This window comes from Cetorhinus maximus, unplaced genomic scaffold (assembly GCF_964194155.1).
Source record: "Cetorhinus maximus unplaced genomic scaffold, sCetMax3.hap1.1 HAP1_SCAFFOLD_297, whole genome shotgun sequence".
NCBI classification, from domain to species: Eukaryota; Metazoa; Chordata; class Chondrichthyes; order Lamniformes; family Cetorhinidae; genus Cetorhinus; species Cetorhinus maximus.
Window position 1 is genome coordinate 35,973 of NW_027596251.1, and position 8,993 is coordinate 44,965.

Consider the following 8,993-nt stretch of genomic DNA (forward strand, 5'->3'; position numbering starts at 1 on the left):
CTTCCCCGTGATCTCACTCCCAGTCCCAAAAACCTTCCCGTGAACTCAGTCACTGTCGCTTTAACCTCCCCGTGATCTCACTCTCTGTCCCTTTAACCTCCCCGTGATCTCACTCTCTGTCCCTTTAACCTCCCTGTGATCTCAATCTCTGTCCCTTTAACCTCCCATTGATCTCACTCTCTCTCCATATAACCTCCCAGTGATCTCACTCTCTGTCCATTTAACCGTCCCGTGACCTCACTCTCGGTCCCTTTAACCTCCCCGTGATCTCACACTCTGTAACTTTAATAGTCCCTGATCTCTTTCTGTCCCTTTAGTTTACCCTGATTTCACTCTTTGTCACTGTAACTGTCCCTCTGATCTCATTGTCAGTCCCTTTTTCTGTCCCTGAACTCACATTATTCCCTTTAACTGTCCCTAATCTCAATCTCTGTCCCTTTAACAGTCCATTATCTGAATCTCTGTCCCTTTAACAGTCCATGATCTCAATCTCTGTCCCTTTAACTGTCCCTAATCTCAATCTCTGTCCCTTTAACAGTCCATGATCTCGCTCTCTGTCCCTATATCTGTCCCTGAGCTCAATCTCTGTCCCTTGAATAGTCCATGATCTCAATCTCTGTCCCTTTAACAGTCCATGATCTCACTCTCCGTCCCTATTACAGTCCCTGATCTCATTCTCTGTCCCTTTAACTGTGCCTGATCTCATTCTCTGTCCCTTTAACCTCCCCATGATCTCACTCTCTGTCCCTTTAACTTCCCCGTGATCTCAATCACTGTCCCTTTAACCTCCCCGTGATCTCAATCTCTGTTGCTTTAAACTCCCCGTGAGATCAGTCTCTGTACCTTTAACCTCCCCGTGATCTCACTCTCTGTCCCTTTAAGCTTCCCGTGGTCTCACTCACTGTCCCTTTAACCTCCCCGTGATCTCACGCTCTGTCCTTCTAACCTCCCCGTAATCTCACTCTCTGTCCCTTTAATCTTCCCGTGATCTCACTCTCTGTCCCTTTCACCTCCCCGTGATCTCTCTCTCTGTAACTTTATCCTCTCAGTAATCTCACTCTCTGTCCCTTTAACCTCCCTGATCGCACTCTCTGTCCCTTTAACCTCCCCGTGATCTCTCTCCCTGTCCCTTATACATCCCAGTGATCTCACTCTTTGTCCGGATAACCTCCCCGTGATCTCACTCTCAGTCCCTTTAACCTCCCCGTGATCTCTCTCTCTGTCACTTTAACTTCCCCGTGCTCTCATTCTCTGTCCCTTTAACGTCCCCGTGATCTCACTCTCTTTCCGATTAACCTCCCCGTGATCTCACTCACTGTCACTTTAAACTCTCCGTAATCTCACTCTCTGTCACTTTAGCCAGCCCATGATCTCACTCTTTGTCCCTTCAACATCCCCGTGATCTCTCTCTCTGTCTCTTTTACCTCCCCGTGATTTCACTATCTGTCCCTTTAACCTCCCTGATCTCACTCCCTGTCCCTTTAAGCTCCCCGTGAACTCACTCTCTGTCCCTTTAACTTCCCCATGATCTCACTCTCTGTCACTTTAAGCACCCCGTGATCTCACTCTCTGTCCGGATAACCTCCCCGTGATCTCACTCTCAGTCCCTGTAAACTCCCCACAAACTCAATCTCCGTCCCTTTAACCTCCCCGTGATCGCACTCTCTGTCACTTTAACTTCCCCGTGCTATCATTCTCTGTCCCTTTAAGCTCCCAGTGAACTCACTCACTGTCCCTTAAACCTCCCCGTGATCTCACTCTCTGTCTCTTTGACCTCCCGTGATCTCACTCTCTGTCCCTTTAACCTCCCCGTGAACTCATTCTCTGTCGCTTTAACCACCCCCTGATCTCACTCTCTGTCTCCTTAACATCCCGTGATCTCACACTATGTCCCTTTAACCTCCCCGTGATCTCACTTTCTGTCCCTTTAACATCCCTCTGATTTCACTCTCTGACCCTTTAACCTCCCAAAGATCTCACTCACTGTCCCTTTAAACTCCGCGAGTTCTCACTCTCTGTCCCATTAACCACCCCGTGATCTCACTCTCTGTCCCTTTAAACTCCCTGTGATCTCACTCTCTGTCCCTTTACCCTCCCCGAGATCTCACTCTCTGTCCCTTTAAACTAACCATGACGTCACTCTCTGTCCCTTTAACCTCCCTGTGATCTCACTCTCAGTCCCTTTAACCACCTCGTGATCTCACTCTCTGTCTCTTTAATCTCCCATGTACTCACTCTCTGTCCCTTTAACCTGCCCATGATCTCACTCTCTGTCCCTTTAAACTGCCCGTGATCTCACTCTCTGTCCATTTAACCTCCCGTGATCTCACTGTCGGTCCCTTTAACCTACCCATGATCTCACTCTCTGTCTCTTTAACCTCCCGTGATCTCACTCTCTGTCTCTTTAACCTCCCGCGGTCTCACTCTCTGTCTCTTTAACCTCCCGTGATCTCACTCTCTGTCCTTTTAGCCTCCCCGTGATCCTATTCTCTGTCCCTTTAACCGCCCCATGATCTGACTCACTGTCCCATTAACCTCCGCGTGTTCTCACTCTTTGTCCCTTTGAACTCCCCGTGAACTCATTCTCTGTCCCTTTAACATCCCCGTAATCTCACTCTCTGTCCCTTTAACCTCCCCGTGATCTCACTCTCTGTCCCTTTAACATCCCCGTAATCTCACTCTCTGTCCCTTTAACCTCCCCGTGAACTCACTCTCTGTCTCTGTAACCTCCCCGTGATCTCACTCTCTGTCCCTTTAACCTCCCATTGATCTCACTCCCTCTCCATATAACCTCCCAGTGATCTCACTCTCTGTCCATTTAACCGTCCCGTGACCTCACTCTCGGTCCCTTTAACCTCCCCGTGATCTCACACTCTGTAACTTTAATAGTCCCTGATCTCTTTCTGACCCTTTAGTTTACCCTGATTTCACTCTTTGTCACTGTAACTGTCCCTCTGATCTCAATGTCAGTCCCTTTTTCTGTCCCTGAACTCACATTATTCCCTTTAACTGTCCCTAATCTCAATCTCTGTCCCTTTAACAGTCCATTATCTGAATCTCTGTCCCTTTAACAGTCCATGATCTCAATCTCTGTCCCTTGAATAGTCCATGATCTCAATCTCTGTCCCATTAACAGTCCATGATCTCACTCTCCGTCCCTATTACAGTCCCTGATCTCATTCTCTGTCCCTTTAACTGTGCCTGATCTCATTCTCTGTCCCTTTAACCTCCCCATGATCTCACTCTCTGTCCCTTTAACCTCCCCGTGATCTCAATCACTGTCCCTTTAACCTCCCCGTGATCTCAATCTCTGTTGCTTTAAACTCCCCGTGATATCAGTCTCTGTACCTTTAACGTCCCCGTGATTTTACTCTCTGTCCATTTAACGTCCCCGTGATTTTACTCTCTGTCCCTTTAACCTAACCGTGATCTCACTCTCTGTCCCTTTAACCTCTCAGTCATCTCACACTCTGTCCCTTTAACCTCCCCGTGATCTTACTCTCTTCCCTTTAACCTCCCCGTGATTTCACTCTCTGTCCCTTTAACCACCCCGTGATCTCTCTCTCTGTCCCTTTAACCTCCCCGTGATCTCACTCCCTGTCCCTTTAACCTCCCCGTGATCTCACTCTCTGTCCCTTTAACCGCCCCGTGATGTCACTCTCTGTCCCTTTAACCTAGACGTGATCTCAGACTCTGTCCCTTTAACCTTCCCGTGATCTCAGTCTCTGTCCCTTTAACCTCCCCATGATCTCACTCTCTGTCCATTTAATGACGCGGCGATCTCACTCTCTGTCCATTTAACCTCCCCGTGATCTCTCTCTCTGTCCCATAATACTCCCCATGATCTCACTCTCTGTGCCTTTAAACTCCCTGTGCTCCAACTCTCTGTCCCTTTAACCTCCCCGTGATCTCACTCTCTGTCCCTTTAAACTTCCCGTGATCTCAAACACTGTCCCTTTAACCTCCCCGTGATCTCACTCTCTGTACCTTTAACCTTCCCGTGATCTCACACTGTCCCTTTAACCTTCCCGTGATCTCAAAGACTGTCCCTTGAACCTGCCCGTGATCGCATTCTCTGTCCCCTAATCCTCTCCGTTATCTCATTCACTGTCCCTTTATCCTCCCCGTGATCTAACTCTCTGTCCCTTTAACCTCCCCGTTATCTCACTCTCTGTCCCTTTAACATCCCCGTGATCTCACTCTCATTCCCTTTAACCTCTCCGTAATCTCACTCACTGTCACTTTCAACTTCCCGTGGTCTCACTCTCTGTCCCATTAACCTCCCCGTGATCTCACTCTCTGTCCCTTTCACCTCCCCGTGGTTTCACTCTCTGTCCCTTTAACCTCCCCGTGATCTCTCTCTCTGTCACTATAAACTCCCCGTGGTCTCAATCACTGTCCCTTTAACCGCCCCGTGATGCCACTCTCTGTCCCTTTAACCTACCCGTGATCTCAGACTCTGTCCCTTTAACCTCCCCGTGATCTCACTCGCTGTCCATTTAATGACGCGGCCATCTCACTCTCTGTCCATTTAACCTCCCCGTGATCTCACTCTCTGTCCCTTTAAACTCCCTGTCATCCAACTCTCTGTCTCTTTAACCTCCCCGTGATCTCACTCTCTGTCCCTTTAACCTTCCCGTGATCTCAAACAGTGTCCCTTTAACCTGCCCATGATCTCACTCTCTGTCTCCTAATCCTCCCCGTGATCTAACTCACTGTCCCTTTAACGTCCCTGTGAACTTTCTCTCTGTCCCATTAACCTCCCGGTGATCTCACTCTCATTCCCTTAAACCTCCCCGTGATCTCACTCTCTCTCCCTTTAGCCTCCCCGTGATCTCACTCTCTATGCCTTTAACCTCACCGTGATCTCACTCTCTCTCCCTTTAACCTCCCCGTGATCTCACTCTCTGTCCCTTTAACCTCCCCGTCATCTCACTCTCTCTCCCTTTAACCTCCCCGTGATCTCACACTGTCCCTTTAACCTTCCCGTGATCTCAAACACTGTCCCTTGAACCTGCCCGTGATCTCACTCTCTGTCCTTTTAACCTCCCTGTTATCTCACTCTCTGTCCCTTTAACCTACCCGTGATCTCACGCTCTGTCCCTTTATCCTCCCCGTGATCTCGCTCTCTGTCCATTTAATGTCCCCGTGATTTCACTCACAGTCCATTTATCCACCCCGTTATCTCACGCTCTGTCCCTTTAACCTCTTCATAATCTCATTCACTGTCCCTTTCAACTTCCCGTGATCTCACTCTCTGTCCCTTTGATCTCCTCGGATCTCACTCTCATTCCCTTTAAACTCTCCTTAGCTCAGTCACTGTCCCTTTAAACTCCCCGTGATCTCACACTCTGTCCCGTTGAACGTCCCGTGATCTCACTCTCTGTACCTTTAACTGTCCCTGATCTCACACTCTGTCCCTTTAACCTCCCCGTGATCTCACTCTCTGTCCCTTTAACTTCCCCGTGATCTCCCTCTCTGTCCCTTTAACCTCCTCATGATCACACTCTCTGTGCCTTTAAATTCCCCGTGATCTCACCCTGTGTCCCTTAAACCTCCCTGTCATCTCACTATCTGTCCCCTTAATCTCCTCGTGATCTCACTCTGTGTCTCTTTAACGTCCACATGAACTCACTCTCTGTCCCTTTAACGTCCACGTGATCTCACTCTCTGTCCCTTTAACGTGCACGTGATCTCACTCTCTGTCCCTTTAACGTCCACGTGATCTCACTCTCTGTCCCTTTAACCTCCCCCTGATCTCAATCTCTGTCCCTTTAACTTGCCCGAGATCTCACTCTCCATCCCTAAAACCTCCCCGTGATATCACTCCCTGTCCCTTTAACCACCCGTGATCTCACTCTCTGTCCCTTTAACCTCCCCGTGATCTCACTCTCTGTCCCTTTAACGTCCCCTTGATCTCAATCTCTGTCCCTTTAAGCTCCCCGCAATCTCACTCTCTGTCCATTTAACCTCCCCGTTATCTAACACTCTGTCCCTTTAACCACCCCGTGATCTCACACTCTGTCCCTTTAACCTCCCCGTGATCTCACACTCTGTCCCTTTAACCTCCCCGTGATCTCACTCTCTGTCCCTTTAACCTCACCGTGATCTCACTCTCTGTCCATTTAACCACCCCTTGATCTTTCTCTCTGTCCCTTTAACCTCTCCGTGATCTCAATCTCTGTCCCTATAACTTCCCCGTGATCTCACTCTCTGTCCCTTTAACCTCCCCGTGATCTCACACTCTGACCCTTTTACCTCCCCGTGATCTCAATCTCTGTACCTTTAACCACCCCGTGATATAACTCTCTGTTCCTTTAACGTCCCAGTGATCTCACTCTGTCCCTTTAATCATCCCGTGATCTCAATCTCTGTCCCTTTAACGTCCTCGTGATCTCACTCTCTGTCCCTTTAACGTCCACGTGATCTCACTCTGTGTCTCTTTAACGTCCACATGAACTCACTCTCTGTTTCTTTAACCTCCCCCTGATCTCAATCTCTGTCCCTTTAACTTGCCCGAGATCTCACTCTCCATCCCTAAAACCTCCCCGTGATATCACTCCCTGTCCCTTTAACCACCCGTGATCTCACTCTCTGTCCCTTTAACCTCCCCGTGATCTCACTCTCTGTCCCTTTAACCACCCCGTGGTCTCACTCTCTGTCCCTTTAACCTCCCCGTGATCTCACTCTCTGTCCCTTTAAGCTTCCCGTGGTCTCACTCACTGTCCCTTTAACCTCCCCGTGATCTCACGCTCTTTCATTGTAACCTCCCCGTAATCTCACTCTCTGTCCCTTTAATCTTCCCGTGATCTCACTCTCTGTCCCTTTAACCTCCCCGTGATCTCTCTCTCTGTAACTTTATCCTCTCAGTAATCTCACTCTCTGTCCCTTTAACCTCCCTGATCGCACTCTCTGTCCCTTTAACCTCCCCGTGATCTCTCTCCCTGTCCCTTATACATCCCAGTGATCTCACTCTCTGTCCGGATAACCTCCCCGTGATCTCACTCTCAGTCCCTTTAACCTCCCCGTGATCTCTCTCTCTGTCACTTTAACTTCCCCGTGCTCTCATTCTCTGTCCCTTTAACGTCCCCGTGATCTCACTCTCTTTCCGATTAACCTCCCCGTGATCTCACTCACTGTCACATTAAACTCTCCGTAATCTCACTCTCTGTCACTTTAGCCAGCCCGTGATCTCACTCTTTGTCCCTTCAACATCCCCGTGATCTCTCTCTCTGTCTCTTTTACCTCCCCGTGATTTCACTATCTGTCCCTTTAACCTCCCTGATCTCACTCCCTGTCCCTTTAAGCTCCCCGTGAACTCACTCTCTGTCCCTTTAACTTCCCCATGATCTCACTCTCTGTCACTTTAAGCACCTCGTGATCTCACTCTCTGTCCGGATAACCTCCCCGTGATCTCACTCTCAGTCCCTGTAAACTCCCCACAAACTCAGTCTCCCTCCCTTTAACCTCCCCGTGCTATCATTCTCTGTCCCTTTAAGCTCCCAGTGAACTCACTCACTGTCCCTTAAACCTCCCCGTGATCTCACTCTCTGTCTCTTTGACCTCCCGTGATCTCACTCTCTGTCCCTTTAACCTCCCCGTGAACTCATTCTCTGTCGCTTTAACCACCCCCTGATCTCACTCTCTGTCTCCTTAACATCCCGTGATCTCACACTATGTCCCTTTAACCTCCCCGTGATCTCACTTTCTGTCCCTTTAACATCCTTCTGATCTCACTCTCTGACCCTTTAACCTCCCAAAGATCTCACTCACTGTCCCTTTAAACTCCGCGAGTTCTCACTCTCTGTCCCATTAACCACCCCGTGATCTCACTCTCTGTCCCTTTAAACTCCCCATGACGTCACTCTCTGTCCCTTTAACCTCCCTGTGATCTCACTCTCAGTCCCTTTAACCACCCCGTGATCTCACTCTCTGTCTCTTTAATCTCCCATGTACTCACTCTCTGTCCCTTTAACCTGCCCATGATCTCACTCTCTGTCCCTTTAAACTGCCCGTGATCTCACACTCTGTCTCTTTAACCTCCCGTGATCTCACTCTCTGTCTCTTTAACCTCCCGCGGTCTCACTCTCTGTCTCTTTAACCTCCCGTGATCTCACTCTCTGTCCTTTTAGCCTCCCCGTGATCCTATTCTCTGTCCCTTTAACCGCCCCATGATCTGACTCACTGTCCCATTAACCTCCGCGTGTTCTCACTCTTTTTCCCTTTGAACTCCCCGTGAACTCATTCTCTGTCCCTTTAACATCCCCGTAATCTCACTCTCTGTCCCTTTAACCTCCCCGTGAACTCACTCTCTGTCTCTGTAACCTCCCCGTGATCTCAATCTCTGTCCCTTTAACCTCCCATTGATCTCACTCCCTCTCCATATAACCTCCCAGTGATCTCACTCTCTGTCCATTTAACCGTCCCGTGACCTCACTCTCGGTCCCTTTAACCTCCCCGTGATCTCACACTCTGTAACTTTAATAGTCCCTGATCTCTTTCTGACCCTTTAGTTTACCCTGATTTCACTCTTTGTCACTGTAACTGTCCCTCTGATCTCAATGTCAGTCCCTTTTTCTGTCCCTGAACTCACATTATTCCCTTTAACTGTCCCTAATCTCAATCTCTGTCCCTTTAACAGTCCATTATCTGAATCTCTGTCCCTTTAACAGTCCATGATCTCAATCTCTGTCCCTTGAATAGTCCATGATCTCAATCTCTGTCCCATTAACAGTCCATGATCTCACTCTCCGTCCCTATTACCGTCCCTGATCTCATTCTCTGTCCCTTTAACTGTGCCTGATCTCATTCTCTGTCCCTTTAACCTCCCCATGATCTCACTCTCTGTCCCTTTAACCTCCCCGTGATCTCAATCACTGTCCCTTTAACCTCCCCGTGATCTCAATCTCTGTTGCTTTAAACTCCCCGTGATATCAGTCTCTGTACCTTTAACGTCCCCGTGATTTTACTCTCTGTCCATTTAACGTCCCCGT